This window comes from Peromyscus maniculatus, chromosome 9 (genome assembly GCF_049852395.1).
Source record: "Peromyscus maniculatus bairdii isolate BWxNUB_F1_BW_parent chromosome 9, HU_Pman_BW_mat_3.1, whole genome shotgun sequence".
NCBI lineage: Eukaryota > Metazoa > Chordata > Mammalia > Rodentia > Cricetidae > Peromyscus > Peromyscus maniculatus.
The window spans coordinates 104,932,471-104,952,767 of NC_134860.1; positions in this window are offsets into that span (position 1 = coordinate 104,932,471).

Here is a 20,297-nt window from a genome sequence, read left to right on the forward strand (position 1 = left end):
ATATATTCACTCCTCCATACATTGTCATATTCCTGTACCCTCTCTCATAGCTTCTTAATTTTTTCAAGATTTATTTATTTTATGGGTATGGTGCCTGCATATGTCAGAAGAGGGTATATGATTTCCTAGATCTAGAGTTATCCATGGTTGTGAACCATCCTGTGGGTGCTCAGATTCATAGTTCCTCAGCAAGGACAACAGCACTTAACTGCTGAGTCATCTCTTATGAGCTGGCTTATTTTGTTTACCACAACAATCTGTAGTACCACCAGTTTTTTCTTTGTTTGTTTTTGCCAACATGCTCTTGTTTTTCTTTGTGGCTAAATAATGCATGCTCTATTATTCCAAAAGGAAATGGGAACCGGATTCCACTTACTTTAGTCTGTTATTACTGACTAACACTTCTACCAGTTCAATAAGCTAAAAGAACTTCTTATAATCCTTTTTAAAATTAAGGTGTTTTTTTTTAAAAAAATCTTTATAGAAATTGCTTTAGCTCTCTGAAGTCTGTTCTTGATATTTGAAAAAGCTTGCTGTAGTGCTTTGAATAAAATTGTACCGAACAGACTCAGAAGGAGTGGTGCTATTTGAGATATGACATTGTGGGAGTAAGTGTGGCCTTTTTGGAGAATGTGTATCACTGGAGTATTGGTGAAATTATTAAGGCCACTCCCCTTAGTTAAAAGGAAGATTTATTTAGTGGGTGACTTACAAATGAAGGGATAGGTAGATCATGGGGGCCTGGGGAAGGTGTATCGCAGTCCAGCAGTGTTCTCTGGAGCTTTGCTCACTCAACCTTCACTGTCTAGGATCCAGGAACAGAGAGCGCTCGCCCATCCAGGTCTCGGGTCTCCAGACGCCTCCCTTGGCCCTACCTCGTAGGCGTGACAGTTGCCAGAGTCTCAATGGGGGTTGGAACTTCCAGATCCAAGCTGGAATGGCTACCCACTACAGCTCCCCATTTTTGTCTAAATAAGAAGGTTCTAAACTAGTACAAGACTATATACAAAGGAATGGTTATCAAATATTGTCCAGCAATAATGAGGGATAATGACCTAGATAAGATTGAACTATAACCAATGCAAACAATACCAAGCAAGAAACACATACTAAAATCCAGAGAAGAATAGAGCATAGGTAAATGGCATGTTATAAAGATCAAACCAAAAGGTGTCCTATCCTAAAGAACCTGAATCTAATACTTAATATGTTATATATAAGATATTATATATACTAAGTTGTAACTATGACTGCTAGTCTTCAATCCCATCAAAGAAGGAACATAATAGTACCTGAGAAATGGAAAATGGATTCAAGCAACTTTCGGGAGTCTTGCAAGAGTAGACAAAGACAGCTGGCAGCCTGGACAGTCACCTAATGTTTTTCAGCATTGTTAGTGCATTCAAATTGGCTATAGGCCTAGAGTATCTGACAGACAATTTTCAGAAGCAGAAATTCTGAAAGACCATCTTACCCTGTCTTGGCAGAGTACAGTGGTCACTTTCCTTGTGTCACACTTGTCCAGGAAGGACAGCATTGCATTCGTACTGTCAGCCGTCAAGGCAAGGGCAATTCTTTGCCCAGTAGGCCATTTTGTGACAAAAAGACAAACTTCCAAATGGAAATGCCTTAGAAGCCCAACATTCTCTCGGGATCAAATTGGCGCAGCCAGGAGCAATTGTGTCTCATGTCAACAGAATTCTAAGTTATTTAAATGCCATATTCTCTAGGTCTATGAAGTGTTTGAAGATTACCTGTCCATCTGACCTATGTATCTGTAAATCTGGATAACCTAACTAATATAACTATAGAGATGACAGGCATAGGTGACTATAAACCTATAAGCCTTATCTGCAGAAATAACCTAAGGACTAAGGCTTCATGTAAACAAGGTAAACAGTCTATAAGCAAATGTATGGTGAAGAACGATGACTTCAAAATTGTGACAATACACAAGATATTTATAACAGAGGTAGGAATATATAGTGCAATATGCAATATGACACTAATTTTAAATATATATCAATATACCGAATATCCTAAACAGAAGTAGAACATACATAAAGTATGACAGATATAAATGTACATTTGTATCAATATAAAAATATTTCAAATAAGAGTAGAAATATATGTATATTATAAAAATATAGTTCTATATTTGTATCAATATACAAATTATCTTAAACAGGAATATAAAAATAGTTTACATTTGTATCAACATATAAGAATCCATAACAGTACAAGTTACAGTGCAAATTATCTAAGGTTGCTATTTTACTAAATTTGTTTACTAGTATATACAATGATCTACCATAATATCTTATACCTATCCATTCCATTTCTTCTTTTTCCTTTTTTTTAAGGAGAATACTGAGTTTAATATTTCTTCCACCCCAACCCTATAACCATCATCCATAACCCTGAGAAATATGAAACTTAAGGGAGAAGGGGCGTCGTTTTCTTAGAATTGCTTCCTGCTGTTTAGAGGGTGATGTTATCTCTGTTGGGTACTGTGAGAAAGCTCAGATGGTTAAATCTCAGTTAGACTAACTGTAGGTTCTGTAGCAAGTCTTAGAGTAATGGATAAGATTGTCTGAAATTTTGGCAAGAAGTGTAGTATGATGATGATTACCATGGCATCATTCTGGATTGGGTAGAGTTGTTGTTGTTGGGGCCCCATCTTCCTTCTGGAGACTTTCCACATGGCAAGGTATAGATTTATGGAAATGGATTAATTTAAGCTATAAGAACAGTTAGCAAGAAGCCTGCCACGGCCATACAGTTTGTATACAATATAAGTCTCTGTGTTTACTTGGTTGGGTCGAAGCGGCTGTGGGACTGGCGGGTGACAAAGATTTGTCCTGACTGTGGGCAAGGCAGGAAAACTCTAGCTACACTGGAGGATGGGCTTTCAGAATATAGAAGCTCAAGGCAAGCCTAATGGTTCACTGAGTCTTACTAAGGTCATGGGGTCTCTTCACAGTTATTAAACCATAACTAAGATGGAAGTTGGTACCAGGTGTGGGGAAATGCTGTGATGGGCCTGACTGTTCTATTGTTTAGAGGAATGTGGATTTGAGGATATAGAATTAGAAAAGCAGTTGAATGGTTTAAATGATACTTAATGGGCCATACTAGTAGGAGCATGAAAGACAGTGGATCTGAGAGTAATTTGAACCACAGGAACTTGGCTCAAAAGATTTCAGAGGAGAAAAAAATTAGTATGTGTCCTAGAGACTGTTCTTATGATATTTTAGAGAAGGATATGTATGCTTTCTGCACTTGTCAAAAAAAAAACTGTCTGAAGCTAACATGAAGAGCTATGTATTAATGGCTTTGGCAATGGACAACTTGACACAATCTAATATTGATTTTGTTATGTGCTTATCACTGTTCATTCTTATGCAGATCTATAATGGAAAGGAGCAAGCTAAGCAAGGAAAATTTTTAAAAAAATACAGTTTACAGAGAAAAGGAGCATCAGGAAAAAGTTTAAAGAAAAGCCTGATTCTAAGCAAAATAAAGGATGTTGTGATCTCAGAGTAAGATTCCACCCAGTTCAGCTTCCAGTTTGTGAAAAGGGATTAAAGAAAAGCTAGGAGCTGGGTGTTGTGATGCATGCCTTTAATCCTGGAACTGAAAGACAGATGCAGGCAGATCTTTGAGTTCAAGGACAGGGTGGTGTACAGAAAGATTTCCAAAATAGACAAATTTAAGCTTAGGCAGTGAAGAAAACCACCAGGAAAAACAAAAAAGATGGTGAAAATGTATTTCAACAAGTGAGCCATGTTCCAACCATAAGCAGAAGAATTTGGCAGTTTAGGCCATATGGTTCTGTCTTTAGAGTCAAGAATACAAGAAAGGGTTTATCAAATATCCCTCTTTTTTAAGATTTATTTATTTATTTATTTATTTATTTATTTATTTATTTATTTATTATACAATATTCTGCCTGCATGTGTGTCTACAGGCCAGAAGAGGGCACCAGATATCATTATAGATGGTTGTGAGCCACCATGTAGTTGCTGGGGATTGAACTCAGGACCTCTGGAAGAGCAGTCAGTGCTCTTAACCTCTGATCCATCTCTCCAGCCCCTCAAATATCCCTCTTAACTAGGTCACTTTTGAGTAACTTGATTTCTTTTCTGGATAAGGAATATTTTGGAAGAGTTCTTCCTCTTCTTGACTTCTCTCTTAGATTTCTTCTCATAGACTTGGATCTCTCTGAGAGCAGAATGAGCTTTCTTATACATCCCTTCCATGTCTGGACTTCTGTTGTTCACTATACACTAAAAGAACTGTTTCTTATGAGCATTTTTACCTTATTCCATTAAGTAACACATGTAATCTATGAAGTTCTTACCCATAATGTGTTTCCATGGAACTTATGTAGTTAATTCCTTACATTCAGAATCATAACCAGGAGATCATTTGGTGATGTGGAAGATAGGCAAGCCTCCATCAAAAGCTCTCTTCAGGGTCCCCAAAACTTTATTGCCAACTGTCATTCATGCCAGAGTTGCATTTAATAGCAACTGAAAGGACTAGCAGACAATCAGCACTTTCCCTATTTTTTTTCTCTCCAGTTGCCTCTAGTTAAACTTCATAGATCTTATTGATGTCAAACCTATTGTGAAGCCTTCAGGCTAGCAGTAGACCAGTAGAACAGGCGGCAACATAATTTTTTAAATGATTTCCATACTGTATTTTGTCAGTTCATGTGCATTGGCTTCACAGACTATCATTTCCCTTCTGTTTGACTATCATCAGTAAGACATTTGATGTCTCTGTTAAGGACATGAACTATATTATCCTGTACTTAGGTGTCTTTTACTTATTTATGTCCCCGATTATCAGTCATTTATGAGCAGAGGAGTTAGCTTTACCCTCTTCTCATCTTCTCAATTTCACTTGGAATCTCATAAAGGAGACCTTATACCTGACGATTTCCTCAAACCAAGCTGTGAAACAGAAACCTATAATTGGAGCTTCAGGCTAACCTGCAGGCCTGGAAGAAAAAGCCCCATGATTTTATTTTTTATTAAAGAAAAGTCCTGTATGGCAATGTTTTATATTTTAGGCTTTCAGAAAACATAAGCAGAAATTCACTTGAGCCTGCTTTGATTTATAAAGTATGATAATATGTAACCTAAAAAAAATTTAAATTTGGTATCTCTTGGTAAATTTGTGGTAAATTCTTATGCAGAAGTATCACAATTAAAACTGATTGGATGAAAAATTATCTGACTGTAGACCATAGTAATTATTTTGCTTAATCATCTGCATTTAAGATTCAAGATGCTAGGGGATTTTTATCTTATTAGCTTGCAGAGATGAGACAGGAAATGTGAATCCAAGTGGATTCCTAAAACCTAGTTAATATCTGTGTTTTCTTGGAGCATGGCTGTAATTCATTTTAATAATCTACATTTCTTTTTCTCTGAGAAAGTAAATTATACCTCAAGGTTTACAGTACTAGTGAGAATCAATTGAAAGATATGGTGATAAATTGATACATAAGTGTTAGTAGCATTTGTTAGATAAAAGGATATGACTTGGGCAAGTTAATATAAATTCTAAGAAAAATTGAGATCACTGGTCTATATTTAGAGCTAGGTTCACAACAATAACATTTTAGTGGAAAAGATATTCAAGCACACATTATTTTGCTTGCTTTAAGTAATTAATAGAGGTAAACATAAAGCCATGATTGTGCCTACCTAGAGCTTCCATCCCTATGGACTAGTATTCATGGTCCTGGAATGTTCTCTACATTGTAGCAAAGGAGAAAAATAAACACAACCCAGGTACTGACCTTTCAACCTTGTTTACAATGGTGTCCTGCTTGTAAGATGCACTAATGTAACAATGGTACAAAGACTGTGAGAATAACAAACCAGTATTTAAATTATTTAAGGCACACTCCATGAGATGATAGCCATACGCGACAAGGCAAGTGTCATCTAGAACATAAGACTAGTTGCTCTGATTTCATTCTCATTGCCATTTGTACATAAAATTGCTATTGATTGTGTGTGTGTGTGTGTGTGTGTGTGTGCGTGCGTGTGTGTGAAATTTATATCCTGCTTCTTTGTTGAAAGAATTTTCTGGATGAAGAAGTTTTCTGGATGGAATCACTGAGGTCTTTTGCTGTGGGATGGTCTGTATGTCAAATTATTCTGAGTGGTCAATAAATAAAACACTAATTGGCCAGTGGCTGGGCAGAAAGTATAGGCTGGACTAATAGACAGGAGAAAAGAAAGAACAGGAAGGCAGAAGGAGTCACTGCCAGCCGCCACCATGACAAGCAGCATGTGAAGACGCCAGTGAGCCAAGAGCCACGTGGCAAGGTATAGATTTATGGAAATGGATTAATTTAAGCTATAAGAACAGTAAACAAGAAGCCTGCCATGGCCATACAGTTTGTAAGCAATATAAGTCTCTGTGTTTACTTGGTTGGGTCTGAGCGGCTGTGGGACTGGTGGGTGACAAAGATTTGTCCTGACTGTGGGCAAGGCAGGAAAACTCTAGCTACAAATGGTGCCCAACGTGGAGCAAGAGTTTCCACCTAAAACCTGAGTAAAAAGATTCTAAAACAGAGCTAAAAACAGTTCCTGGTTTTCTCTTTCAAGCTAGCAGCAGCCTGCGTGTTTGAGCTACTATCTACTATGGCAGGTTCTTGGCCTGTGTGCTTGACCTGCAATATGGCCTGAATGAGGCCTCTGCAAGTGGCACATTAAGCTGCGTCGTGGATTTAGCCTTTGCTAGTACAAAACAAAAAGAGGTTTCTGGGCTACATGCTGCTTTGATAGAAGCATAGACCCACTATTTCTGAGAGTTGATGGCTCTCAGAGCTGGCAGAAAACATACCACAGGCATGTTGGAAAGCTGAAGTGGGTGGAGCCAGCAGCCATAGCACTGTTTCAGGCTTAGAATGGTGCAGTTTAAAGCAATAGGCTCAAGCTAATATAAAAAATAAGCCACATAAAGATGGCTATCACACAGAGAATCTGGATTATGTTCTCTTTGATATTCGTAACTGAAGAAACACATTTGATTGCAAAAGCTGTTGAGTTATGCCAAAATGTATATTTTAAAGGTACCTTGACTTCAAAATTTGGATGTAAGGATATGTTGCTTTGGAAAGGAGGCTCTGCTTTTGTTTCCACAGAAAGCCAGAGGCTATGGATTTGTTCCAGATTAAGATACATCAGGTTTCACCAGCCAAGACCCCCTGAAAGGTGTCTGATGATACCAAGGCCCAGATGATCCAACATCCAGAACTGTTTCAAGTTAACTGGCTCAGATGATACAGCCTCACGAACTACTCCATAATCCTAAAATTTTCTTTGTGTCCCCATAAGATACAGCAGCCCCCTCCAGCAGGAAGTAGTAAGAGAAGCTACACCCAAATTCCCAAATTATATGTAATTTTACTATATTAAGGTTAAAACCTTCCTTTAAAAAAAAAAAGAGGAAGTGCTGTGGGATGGTCTGTATGTCAAATTACTCTGATTGTTCAATAAATAAAACACTGATTGGCCAATGGCAAGGTATAGATTTATGGAAATGGATTAACTTAAACTATAAGAACAGTTAGCAAGAAGCCTGCCACGGCCATACAGTTTGTATGCAATATAAGTCTCTGTGTTTACTTGGTTGGGTCTGTGTGGCTGTGGTCCTGAAGGGTCCTTTCCACTTTACTGAAGGAAAAATAAGTGAATCATTGCTATCACCCAGCTAGAAACTCAGCAACACACAAAAGAAACATGGCTGCAAGACATACTGGTACATGTTGTAGAATGTTATTTTAAGGTATGTTACTTTTGTTGATGCTTCATTTGTTTAAGTCTGTGAAGTTGTGTTACTGTGCCTGTCTAAAACACTTGATGGTCTAATAAAGAGCTAAACAGCCAATAGCAAGGCAGGAGAACAGATAGGCAGGGATATCAGGCAGAGAAAAATAGAAGGAGAAATCTAGGAGGAAAAGGAGAAGGAATGAGAGAGGAGAGGAGGATGCTAGGGGCCAGCCACACATCCACACAGCCAGCCAGAGAGTAAGAAGAAAAGTATGATATACAGAAGTAAGAGAAAGGAAAAAGCCCAGAAGCAAAAGGTAGATGGGATAATTTAAAGTTAAGAAAAGCTAGAAAGACACAAGCCAAGCTCAGCCCATGCATTTATAATTAAGGATAAGCCTCTGTGTGTGATTTATTTGGGAACTGGGTGGCAGTACCCCACCAAAAGAGCAAAAAAAAAAAAGCAGGTACCTTCAGTGTCATAAATATCATTGAAGTAAATAACGACTTTTGAATTGGATTCAAGACCAAATTCATGAGACATAACTAATATTGGACACAGATAAAGAAATCAAAACCCTGAGACTAGATAGGTTATAGATCCTAGGGAAAACCTACTATTATTATTCTCTTAGAGGAATATAGTAATAAAATGACTCCTAATGACATATTAATATACCCATAGATGAGGGCATCACTTAACCCTCATCAAAATATCTTCTTACTATGATATATGAAAATTAACAAAGACCAAATCTTAACAATGTGCAAAGAGTAAGTGATTTGGGAGCAATCACCCTCAAATGGGATATCTTTATCAAATTCCTCCCCTTAAGGCTCAGTTATCAATCTAGGTGAGGAAGCAGAAAGATTGTAAGAGCAGAGATGGGAGATTCCAAGAAAATAGGGAGCTCCTTAAGCAGATCAAACTACACAACTCTCTCTTCAATGCAGAGGGCCTAGTCCAGTCCCATGGAAGGTCTCCATGAATAAACTGGGGATGAGCGGGGGAGCAATGGAGGGTAGGGTATGGGAGATGAGAACATAAGGGAACATGATGGTTGAGCTGAAACAGGAATGGAGTGGGAGAGCTATGAAAGAGAATCATGATAGAGAGAGACATCATGGGAATAAGGAGAAATGGGACCCCACCATAGACTACTAGCAATAGTGGAAAGGATGCCTGAACTAGTATTTTTGTCTTATTGTGTTTTAGCTTATTTAGGGATGTGTGGAAAATACATATGGATATCAGACAATAACAATGTATGGCAAGTTGAGCTATTATTTGGACTTCCCTTTGGAGAAGTAAGAGCATTAGCAACAGCATCAAGTATCAGTCTATAGACTAGAGGAGCCTGGGATTATTTCAGGAACTTTACTTCGAAATATGGGTTCAACAGGATGTGAAAGGCGGAACTTAGGTCAGAATCTGAGATCAGTAATGCTGTGCTTATGGTGGCTTGAATGAGAATGAACCTATAGGCTCATATATTTGAATTCTTTGTCTGCATTTGATGGAACTCTTTGGAAACCATTAGGAAATGTGACCTGATATAGGGAGTGTGTAAATGAGTTTGGGCTCCAAACTTTGCAAAGCTCACATCACATCATTCCTGCTTCGCTCCCTCTTTCTGCCTCCTGCTTGGGGATCATTTGTAAGCTCTCAAGTACTTCCCCATTTCCATACCTGTCTTTCTGCTGCTGTACTGCCTGCTGTGATGGTCATGGACTCAGTCGCTGGGACTTTAAGCAAGCCTCCAAGTAAAGGCTTTTTTTTTTTTTTTCCAAAAAATAAGTTGCCTTAGTCATGGTGTCTCTTTACGTTGATAGAAACATAAATACAACAGTACTCGATTTGATTCATGCATATTGAAATCTCTGCTGTAAATTTATCAAAGACAGAAGTCCCAAGCTCTACAGAATCATTGCTGGACCACAGATTTATTAAAGTCACAGTACGAGAGAGCTTCCCATGAACTTGAACATGACATAGGTTCCATGAAGTGGGCTTTCAGATTGTGAATGATGAGTTTTTTTCAGGAATTATTACTTGTATGTTAGAAAATATCATTTTATATATTTTCATTGTGCTTGTTAAACATGTACATATTCAGCATGACTGAAACTTTATGGCTGATGTATTATGATGTTTTACAATATTTTACATTTTAAGAAAGATTCTATCAATTTCTATAAAGTTTTTAAAAGATCAGAACCTAGGTCCCCAAATTAAAGACCAAATATGTTATTGTACTAAATGAGCATCATGAGGCACTGAGAAATCTGAAAGGTAAATACAAAAGTGACTCTCTTTTAGGATTATATTAAAAGGCAGAATGAAAGAACAGTTTTTAACACTCTCTTTGTTGTTGTTATGAATATTTGTCTCTCTGTAGACTCGAAATCATGATTGATCCTCCATCCAAAATCTCTAGATGTGGGGTACTAGACAAGTGCCTCTATTCTTGTCTTTATCTACCTCATTAATCACAATCATACTATATTTATATTTTCATTTTGGGTCCTAAATATGTGTGATAATTTTTTTAAGTAAGTGACCAACTGTGGTGATATTTTATTTGTGCTTTAATAAAGCTTGCCTGGAGATCAGGGGGAAAAGGCCAGCCATTTTAAGTAAACAAAAAGTCAGGTGGCACATGCCCTTAATGTGATCACTTAGCAGGCAGGGTCTCTGTGTGTTCAAGACCATACTAATGAACAGAGCCAAGCACAGTGATACATGCCTTTAATCCCAGTACCAACCATAGAGACCAGGAGGTCTGTGCAGACAAACAGTGATAAGGAAGTGAGGTAGAAGGGCTAAGATATCCAATGAGAGGGCAGAACAGCAAGACAATAAAAGCATGAGTAAGAAAGGAAGTAGCTCGCATTTGGAAGGTGCAGATCTAGTGAGGTAAGTTGGCTGGTGGTTTTCCCTATTTCCCTGAAATCTCTAAGGCTTTCACCCCTATATTTGGCTCCATGTCTTTTATTTAATAAGACCATTTAGAAATTCATCTACAATCAACTGTTTGTTTATTTGTTTGCTTTCATCCTCTGCGTTGCTAAGTTTTAAATCCAGATTTGTGTGCATAATATTCAAGTGCTTTAAAACTGAGTCCCAACCTCAGTCTGATGATGAATATGTTTAGAAGTCTAATTGTATAAGTATAATTAATATGAGGCTAAGTATATAGTATTCTAATATTAGATTCTTCTGATTTCTTTATAATGGGGTCGGGATTGTTTTGAAAATAAGTTTTACATACAAAAATGTATGAACACAGATTCAGAAACAATAGATGGCCCTGCAGTCCTAGGAGCCATAGCAGAGTTGGACATTTTCTGGCAGTTTTGTTTTTGAAAAAAAAAAAAAAAAGAGTAGTTTCTTTTTAAAGTGATTGGTAGCTTGTTGAGTGCACTACATTCCAGTGGCAAGGAGATATTATCAATTCATCTCCTGTGCTTCAAGAGCGGGAGAAAGAAGAGAAGACTACAAATCCCTAAGCATATCCTCTAGGATCACAGAACAGGGCTCTTCATTGCCTGACCCTCACCTGTTGTTGTAGCTTGTCTTGTGAACTCTTTACTTCCAACCAGCAAACTGGAATACACACAGTGCAAGCATAATAGCCTTCTCCTGACTCCTACCTCAGGCTGATCTGCTTTTGGCAATCTGTCCCTTCTTGTTTTATTATTTTAAATGCTTAGAAAAAAAATTTTCTTCTTCCTAAATTTTCTTTAATTTAATGTGAATTCTTTTCCTAGAATAGGTTATTATCTTTTTCAATTATTAACACTTATCTTGTACCATGTGGTTGTTTTAGATGTTAACAACAAAGAGTGTATATATATATATATATATATTCTGGAGAGATAGCTCAGTGGCTAAGAATACTTACGATTGATGCAGAAGACCCTGATTCCCTTCACAGAACCGAGATAGTAGCTCACAGTTCCACTGGATCTGGTGACATTTTTTTACCTCTGTGGTACCTGCATGAACATGGTGCTCATAAGTTCATCATAGAAGTAAACACATGGGAGACAAGCAGACGCAGGTAGGCCTGTGGCGGGGGTCCGTGGAGGTAGACGGGCCCAGCGGCGGCAGCCGGCAGAGACATTCAGGCCCAGCGGCGGCCCACAGAGGTAGACGTGCCCAGGGACGGAGACAAGCAGACACAGCTTGGAACAGGGACGCCCCTAACCCCAACATCTGGGGAAGAAGCTATCTCTGTGGGTCAGAACCAGAACGAATCTGAACACTCCATCTGAGGACAACCCAGGACCCAGCTGCTGATCCTGTGAAACCCAAACTTGGAGGTGTTGGTGAGACTACCCTGCTCAGCTGAAACCCATCTGGGAGAGGATTCAGATGCCTACAGTTTAAAGTCTGAAGAAACAAGATCAGCTGAGGAGTTGACAAATGAACAAAATGTGACCTGGGAACACAGAAGAAGGTGCTACCCAGACACCAAACCAGATCACCAGAATCATAAGTATATAATTCACCAATCGAAATCAGCTGCCCCTGAAGAAATAGCCCAATAGCACCAATTTAACCAAGAACCACTACTAAACCAAGACTAAAAATTAGAACAAGAGAGGCACTCTCAGACACAGACACCACACAGAGGAAGAGATGAGTAGACGCCAGTGCAAAAATACAGGCAACAACATAAAGACCTATATGGCAACATCAGAACCTAGTGATTCTACACCTGCAAGACCTAAACATACCATGACAGAAGAAACAGAAGAAATCAACCCTAAAAATGACCTTAAGAAGATGATAGAGGCCCTCAAAGAAGAAATAAAACATTCCCTCAATGAGGAAATAAAAACTTTCCTTAAAGAGGAAATGAAAAACTACCTTAAAGAGGAAATAAAAACTTCCCTTAAAGAGGAAATGAAAAACTCCATTAAAGAGGAAATAAAAAACTCCCTTAAAGAAATGGAAGAAAAAACGAACAAAAAGTGGGAAGAAATTAAATCAAGCCAAGAAAAAGCAATTAAACAGATGAAAGAAACATTCCAAGATCTGAAAAATGAATTTGAGACAATAAAGAAAACACATGCTGAGGGAATGCTGGAAATAGAAATCCTGACTAAACGAATAGGAACTACAGAAACAAGCATAACCAACCGATTGCAAGAGATGGAACAGAGAATCTCTGACACTGAAGACACGATAGAGAAAATAGATTCATCAGTCAAAGAAAACACTAAAGACAAAAAAGTCGTAACACAAAATGTCCAGGAAATTTGGGACACCATGAAAAGACCAAACCTAAGAATAATAGGGATAGAAGAAGGAGAAGAATACCAACTCAAAGGCACAGAAAATATATTCAACAAAATCATAGAAGAAAACTTTCCTAACCTAAAGAAAGAAATACCTATGAAGATACAAGAAGCTTACAGAACACCGAATAGGCTGGATCCAAAAAAAAAGTCCCCTCGCCACATAATAACCAAAACACTAAACACATAGAATAAAGAAAAAATATTAAGAGCTGCAAAGGAAAAGGACCAAGTAACATATAAAGGCAAACACATCAGAATAACACCAGACTACTCAATAGAGACTATGAAAGCTAGAAGATCATGGACAAACCTCATGGAGACACTAAGAGACCACGGATGCCAACCCAGACTATTATACCCAGCAAAACTCTCAATCACCATAGGCGGAGTAAACAAAATATTCCAGGATAAAACCAGATTTAATCAATACCTGTCCACAAACCCAGCCCTACAGAAAGCACTAGAAGGGAAAATTCAACCCAAAGAAGTTAAACACATCCATGAAAAATCAAGCAATAGATAATCCTACACCAACATATGTAGATGTAACCAATCGTCTTTTTAAAATAAGAAACACAGAGCCAATGTAAAAGAGAAAGCCGAGAGGTCAGAGCTCAGAGATAAAATCTTACCTCCTGTAGTGCTCCTAACTTCCCTGAGAGAGGGAGGTACTTCCTGTGTCCCTGTTTAAATAATCTTTCTGTTCTGCCTTCTCATTGGTTGTAAACCCAACCACATGACTGCCTCATCACTGCCTGTAAGTACTGCCCTCCAGGTCTTAAAGGCGTATGTCTCCAATACTGGCTGTATCCCTGAACACACAGAAATCTACCTAGCTCTTCTAACCACCACGCTCTTACTATGGCTCTAATAGCTCTGACCCCAGGGCAACTTTATTTATTAACATAAAATTAAAATAACATTTCAGTACAAATAAAATATCACCACAAACATACACCACAGAAGGACAACACAACACAACCAAAAAAATAACAGGAATTAACAATCACTGGTCATTAATATCCATCAATATCAATGGTCTCAACTCACCTATAAAAAGACACAGGCTAACAGAATGGATAAGAAAACAGGACGCATCCATATGCTGCATACAAGAAACACACCTTAACTCCAAAGACAGACACTACCTCCGAGAAAAGGGCTGGGAAAAGGTTTTCCAAGCAAATGGACCTAAGAAACAAGCTGGTGTAGCTATCCTAATATCTAATAAAATAGACTTCAAACTAAAATCAATCAAAAGAGACCAGGATGGACATTACATATTCATCATGGGAAAAATCCACCAAGATGAAGTCTCGATTCTAAACATTTATGCTCCAAATACAAAAGCACCCGCATTCATAAAAGAAACACTACTAAAGTTTAAAACGCACATCAAACCCCACACATTAGTAGTGGGAGATTTTAACACACCACTCTCACCAAAAGATAAATCTACCAGACTGAAACTTAACAAAGAAGTAAAGGACCTAACAGATGTTATGACTCAAATGGACCTAATAGATATCTACAGAATATTCCATCCTAACACAAAAGAATATACCTTCTTCTCAGCACCCCATGGAACCTTCTCAAAAATTGACCACATGCTTGGACACAAAACAAATCTCAACAGATACAAAAAAATTGGAATAACCTCCTGCATCTTATCAGACCACCATGCCTTAAAGTTAGAACTCAATAACAACAAAAATTATAGAAAACCCACAAACTCATGGAAACTGAACAATGCCCACCTGAAACATCAATGGGTCAAGGAAGAAATAAAGACAGAAATTAAAGAGTTCCTAGAATTCAATGAAAATTAAAGTACAACATACCCAAACTTATGGGACACTATGAAAGCAGTGCTAAGAGGAAAATTCATAGCTCTAAATGCACACATAAAGAAGATGGAGCAATCCCATACCACTGAATTAACAGCACAACTGAAAGCTCTAGAACAAAAAGAAACAAACTCACCCAGGAGAAATAGACGCCAGGAAATAATCAAATTGAGGGCTGAAATCAACGAAATAGAAAACAAGAGGACAATACAAAAAATCAATGAAACAAAGAGTTGGTTCTTTGAAAAAAATCAACAAGATAGACAAACCATTAGCCAAATTAACCAAAAGGCAAAGAGAGAGCACCCAAATTCACAAAATCAGAAATGAAAAGGGAGACATAAAAACAGACAATGAGGAAATCCAGAGAATCATCAGATCATACTTCAAAAACCTGTACTCCACAAAAATGGAAAACCAGGAAGAAATGGACAATTTTCTGGATAAATACCACAAACCAAAATTAAATCAAGACCAGATAAACCATTTAAATAGACCAATAACCCCTAAAGAAATAGAAACAGTCATCAAAAGTCTCCCAACCAAAAAAAGCCCAGGACCAGATGGTTTCAGTGCATAATTCTACCAGAATTTCAAAGAAGAACTAATACCAATACTCTTCAAAGTGTTTCACACAATAGAAACAGAAGGAACACTACCAAACTCTTTTTATGAGGCTACAATTACCCTGATACCGAAACCACACAAAGATGCAACAAAGAAAGAGAACTACAGACCAATCTCCCTCATGAACATTGATGCAAAAATACTCAACAAAATATTGGCAAACCGAATCCAAGAATACATCAAAACAATCATCCATCACGACCAAGTAGGATTCATCCCAGGGAATGCAAGGATGGTTCAACATACGGAAATCAGTCAATGTAATACACCATATAGACAAACTGAAAGAAAAAAACCACATGATCATCTCCTTAGATGCTGAAAAAGCCTTTGACAAAATCCAACACCCCTTCATGATAAAGGTCTTAGAAAGATTAGGAATACAAGGAACATTTCTAAACATAATAAAAGCAATTTATAGCAAGCCAACAGCAAACATCAAATTAAATGGAGAGAAACTCAAAGCGATATCACTAAATTCAGGAACAAGACAAGGCTGTCCACTCTCCCCATATTTATTCAATATAGTACTAGAAGTTCTAGCTAGAGCAATAAGACAACAAAAGGAGATCAAAGGGATACAAATTGGCAAGGAAGAAGTCAAACTTTCACTATTTGCAGATGATATGATAGTATACATAAGTGACCCCAAAAACTCTACCAGGGAACTTCTACAGCTGATAAACTCCTTCAGTAAAGTGGCAGGATACAAGATCAACTCAAAAAAATCAGTAGCCCTCCTATACACAAATGATAAAAGGGCTGAGAATGAAGTCAGAGAAACATCACCCTTTACAATAGCCACAAATAATATAAAATACCTTGGGATAACACTAACTAAACAAGTGAAAGACCTTTTTGATAAGAACTTTAAATCTCTAAAGAAAGAAATTGAAGAAGATATCAAAAAATGGAAGGATCTCCCATGCTCATGGATAGGTAGGATTAACATAGTAAAAATGGCAATCTTACCAAAAGCAATCTACAGATTCAATGCAATCCCCATCAAAATCCCAACACTATTCTTCACAGACTTGGAAAGAAAAATACTCAACTTTATATGGAAAAACAAAAGACCCAGGATAGCTAAAAGAATCCTATACGATAAAGCAACCCTTGGAGGCATCACCATCCCGGACCTCAAACTCTACTATAGAGCTATAGTAATAAAAACAGCTTGGTACTGGTATAAAAACCGACATACGGACCAATGGAATCGAATTGAAGACCCTGACATTAATCCATGCACATATGAACACCTGGTTTTTGACAAAGGAGCCAAAACTCTACAATGGAACAAAGAAAGTATCTTCAACAAATGGTGCTGGCATAACTGGATGTCAATATGCAAAAGATTACAAATAGATCCATATCTGTCACCATGCACAAAACTCAAGTCCAAGTGGATCAAAGACCTAAACATAAATCCAGTTACACTAAACTTAATAGAAAAGAAAATAGGAAGCACTCTTGAACGCATTGGCACCTGAGACCATTTCCTAAATAAAACACCGACAGCACAGACCCTGAGCACAACCATTAATAAATGGGACCTCTCAAAACTGAGAAGCTTTTGCAGGGCAAAAGACACAGTCAATAAGACAAAAAGACAGCCAACAGATTGGGAAAAGATCTTCACCAACCCCACATCTGACAGAGGATTGATCTCCACAATATATAAAGAACTCAAGAAACTAGACACCAAAGCACTGAACAGTCCAATTAAAAAATGGGCTAAAGAGCTAAACAGAGAATTCACAAAACAAGAACTACAAATGGCTGAAAGACATTTAAAGAAATGCTCAACATCCTTAATCATCAGAGAAATGCAAATCAAAACGACTCTGAGATACCACCTTACACCTGTTAGAATGGCTACGATCAAAAACACCAATGACAACCAATGTTGGAGAGGATGTGGAGCAAAGGGAACACTCCTCCACTGTTGGTGGGAATGTAAACTTGTACAACCACTGTGGAAATCAGTATGGCGGTTTCTCAGAAAATTAGGAATCGAACTACCTCAAGACCCAGCCATCGCACTCTTGGGCATATACCCAAGGAATGCTGATTCATACCATAAAGATACATGCTCAGCTATGTTCATAGCAGCACTATTTGTAATAGCCAGAACCTGGAAACAACCTAGATGCCCATCAACGGAAGAATGGATGAAAAAAAAGTGGTACATATACACAATGGAGTACTACTCAGCAGAGAAAAACAATGAAAGCATGAAATTTGCAGGCAAATGGATGGAACTAGAAAAAATCATCCTGAGTGAGGTAACCCAAACCCAGAAAGATAGTTATGGTATGTACTCACTCATTGGTGGATTCTAGATATAAAATAGAGAACAATCAGACCATAACCCATAGAACCATATAAGCTATATATATATCATGGAGGTCCCTAGGACGACTGTGGCATATAACAAATTTCAGTTTTACTCAATTATTGAAAAAAAAAATAGCCAAATGAATGGAAACACATGAACTATGAACCAAAGGCTGAGGGGCTCCCAGCTGGATCAGGCCAGTTGATTGGCTTGATCAGTTTGGGAGGCATCTAGGCAGTGGGACCAAGCCCTGTGCTCATTGCATGAGTTGGCTGTTTGAAACCTGGAACTTATGCAGAGACACTTGGCTCAGTCTGGGAGGAAGGGACTGGACCTCCCTGGACTGAGTCTACCAAGTTGATCACAGTCCTCGGGGGAGAACTTGTCCTGGAGGAGGAGGGAATGGAGGGTGGGCTGGGGGTAAGGGGAGGGCGTGGGAGAGGGGAGAATACATTGCTGATATGTAGAACTGAATGGTATTGTAAAATAAAAAATATATATCAAAAAAAAGAAGTAAACACATATACATAAGTTTTTAAGTTTATACATATAAATAATATTAAGTAAAATATTTAAAACATTAATCCAAATAAAATTCTTTTCACTACAAAGAACATTCATCCTAAACTAAAAGTAACAACTATGAAATTGTTTATACTTCTAGTCTGGCACGTTCAATTCTCCTAAGAAATATTTTAAAACTTATAATATAAATGGTTTATGTAGCAATTTAATATTTTTAAAGTGAAATATCCATACATTTTAAGCTTTTGTCCTCTCTTTGTGGTTGGGATATTTTTGTTGTTAAAATGGTTTTATTCATACAATACATTGTAATTACGATTTGCCCTTTCAAGCTCCTCCTAAATCCTCCCTGTTTTTCCACCCACACAAATCTGTACATTTACTTTTTCTCATTAAGATACAAAATACTATGTAAAAACATAGTAATAATAAAGTAAAATAGAATAAGATAAAGTTAAAAAAAAAACCTAACAAACCAGAATAGTGACAAACGAAACAACAAACAGAAAAAAAAAATCAGGGACAAAGAAAGCCTACATGTGGGCACTGAGTCACACACATTTGTACACAGACAGGAAAACCATCAAAACAAAATTAGTAACCATAATGTATTTTTTTTTTCAAATACCCAGAAAAAACATTTGGAAACTAGCAAACAAAATAAAACAAAAACAAAAACAACAACAAAAACTCCTAATACACCATGTTTATCTTCTGAAATGTAGCCATACTTACTACATTTTACTTCCCCTTGTGTTACAAAAAGGCAAATACATCATAGGTAGTGAGCTCCAAAAAGCTGGCTCTTGCACCAGAGATGGATTCTGACCCTACCACCAGGGGTCCTCCAAAGCAGATCAAGCTACACAACTGTCTCACCATGCAAGGAGCCTAGTCCAATCCCATGTAGGCTGCACAGCCATTGATTCAACTTTCTGTTTATTTTTTTTTAATTAAAAATTTATATATTTTTCAGATCAAGGTCTCCCCCGAGGACCGGGGTTGACCTGGTAGACTCAGTCCAGGCAGGTCCATTCCCCCCTCCCAGACCGAGCCAAGTGTCCCTGCATAAGTCCCAGGATTCAAACAGCCAACTCATGCAAGGAGCCCAGGACCTGGCACCAATGCACAGCTGCCTCCGAAACAGATCAAGCCAAATGACTGTCTCACCGGTTCAGGGGGCCTGATCCAGTTGGGGGCCCCTCAGCCTTTGGTTCATAGATCCTGTGCTTCCATTCATTGGAGGTGGGAATGGGGGGTGGGCTGGGGGGAGGGGTGGGCGAGAGGGGGAGAACAGGGGATTCTGTGGCTATTATGTTGAACTGAATGGTGTTGTAAAATAATAATAATAAAAAAAATATAAAAAAAAATTTATATATTTTTATTTCATAATTAACTTAATTTCACATATCCGCCACAGATTCCCCCGTTCTCCCTCCTCCCACCCCCAGCCCTTCCCCCTAACCCACCACCCACTCCTACCTCCTCCAGGCAAGGTCTCCCCTGGGGAGTCAGCCCAGCCTGGCAGACTCAGCCAAGGCAGGTCCAGTCCCCTCCTCCCTACACCAAGGCTGAGCCAAGTGTCTCAGCATAGGCCCCAGGCTCCAAAAAGTCATCCCACGCACCAAGGACAGGTCCTGGCTCCACTCCCTGGGGGCCTCCCAAACAGTTCAAGCTAATCAACTGTCTCACTTTTCCAGAGGGTCTGGTCCAGTTCCAAGGGAGTTCCTCAGCCATTGGTTCACAGTTCATGTGCTTCCACTAGTTTGGCTACTTGTCCCTGTGCTTCCTCCAACCATGGTCTCAACATCTCTTGCTCATACAATCCCTCCTCTCTCTAGCTAAATGGAC